Here is a 2,336-nt window from a genome sequence, read left to right as displayed (position 1 = left end):
GGAAGTTGACGTGTCCTGTAGAACTCTTGTGTAGATTATATTTTCCGCCGGGTTTCACTGTGTCTGACCTGGAAGACGACTCCTTTGCTGTTATCTGAGGTGACCTTGCCCAGTGACGCCTTCTCCCTCCCTCTCTGGCTGGGTTTCATCAGAAAAAACAGATTTTAGGACAAAGAAGATTAGTAGGGACCAGCAAGATCATTATAAAATGATGTACAATCCAACCCACCATGAAGATGTAGAGCTATTCTTGCCAGCATCAAATAGTGTAATGATAAAATATGTGAAGCAAAACCTAGAAAGTCAAAAGAGAAAAATAGATAAATCTCAAATTATGATGGGGCACAACAAAGTAAAATTTTGTTTAAAAAAGAAAAAGAAAAAACAGGAAAAAGTGACCCATCAATTGAATAAAAAATCAACAATGATTAAATAAATTTTAAAAATTAACTAGCAGACATTTATAAAGCAATTAATAATAACAGAATAAACATTTTGTTTACCTAATTTCAAAAGGGCTTTTTAAAGAAATATTAATATTTCAAATTTTTAGAATTTTATTTAAATTTTAAAGGATTAGAAGAGATCTTTCATTGTGTTAGTAAAATTTTATTTTGCAATATTCCTCTACTTTTTTTAAAGCCTCCTTATCTAGGTAGAAGGATAATCTAATTTTCAATCTGTGTAATCTTACCTAATTACAAAAAAATAAAAAGGAGGAATTTGGCTTCTGTAGAGTAACTGTACTATGTTTTTGTTCCTGTGGAATTTTGTGCCATGGTTCATATACCTTACATATGTAAAACATATTTTTAAATATTTCTGGAGAGAAGATCATCTTCGATGGCTAATTTTGCATATCAATTTAGCTGGGTATGTTGCCAGGTGTTTGGTTAAACACTAGTCCAGATGTTGTTGTGAAGCTGTTATAATTATCAATTATAATCAGTTAACTCTCAGTGAAGATTATTCTCTATAATGTGGGTGAATTTCATTCAATTAGTTGAAGGACATAAGCACAAAACCTGAGGTTTCTGGGAAAAGTAAAAAAACCCAAACCTATGCTAATCCTATAATAGAAATCCTGCTGGAATTTCCAACTTGCTGTTTGAGTTCCTTCAGGATTTTGGGAATTTCCAGTCTGTTATTTAGTTTTTTTATTATTATTAAATTTTATTAGTTTTAATGAATCCAGTCTGTTATTTAAACTACTGATTTAAGACTTGCTAGTTGCCACAATAATGTGAATGTATTCCTTAAAATTAATTCTATGCAATTAAATGTAAATAATTGCATATCTTAATCTAAAAATGCATTTCTTTACATCCTGGAGCCACAGTGCATACGCATTCAGCTACTAATCAAAAAGCCAGCAGTTTTAATCTATAAATATTCTGCGGGAGAGGGATGATACAGCCTATTTCCATAAATATTGTTGTTGTTGTTATGTGCCATTGAGTCACTTCTGATGCATAGCGACCCTATGTACAACAACCTAAACCCTGTTCTATCTCTTGCCAACCTTATTGTCTCCAGCACACCTATCCCCATCACCGCAGTGACTGAATCAATCCATCTCATCGAGGGTCTTCCTATCTTGCACTGTCGCTCCACCCTCTCAAGCGTGATATCCCTCTCCAAGGAGTGATCCCACCTTGCAACATGTCCAAAGCAGCTTGGCTTCACCCCCTTCAGGATGAACTTGTTTGTTCTCTTAGCAGTCCATGGCACATTCAATACTCTTATCCAGCACCAAAGCTCAAAGGCATCAATGCTCCTACTATCCTCCCTAGTTATTGTCCAGCTTTCTGATGTGTAGCCTGTATCAGGCACACTTTAGTCTCTAGACTGACATCATTGCTCCTCAGTACCTTGGAGAGGTCTCTGACAGCAGACATTCCCAGTGCAATTCGTCTTTTAATTTTCTCGCTGCTGTTACCAAGAATGTTGATTGTACAGCCAAGCAAATGGAAGTTGTCAACAATCTCAATCTTCTCACCATTTATCATGATGAAGCCAATAGGCCCAGTGGTGAGAATCTCTGTTTTCTTGATGTTAAGCCTCAATCCATATTGAAGGCTGCAGTCCTTGACCTTCTGCAGCCAACGCCTCAGGTCCTCCTCAGTTTCAGCAAGCAGGTTTGTGTCATTTGTGTAACAGATTGTTGAGGAATATTGCCATAAACATTACTTTCTTGAAAACTCCACGGACCTGGTTTAATACATTCTCCAGGGCCTCTACGAGTTGGTGGCAATGGGTTTAGTTTTTGACTGGTGCAAATGGTTAAGTGCATGGCTGATAACCTAATAATTGGCAGCTCAGACCTGTCTATTGTC

This window comes from Elephantulus edwardii, unplaced genomic scaffold (assembly GCF_000299155.1).
Source record: "Elephantulus edwardii isolate Elephantulus edwardi_28Jun2011 unplaced genomic scaffold, EleEdw1.0 scaffold00072, whole genome shotgun sequence".
Lineage (NCBI taxonomy): Eukaryota > Metazoa > Chordata > Mammalia > Macroscelidea > Macroscelididae > Elephantulus > Elephantulus edwardii.
Note: the sequence above shows the minus strand (reverse complement) of the source record.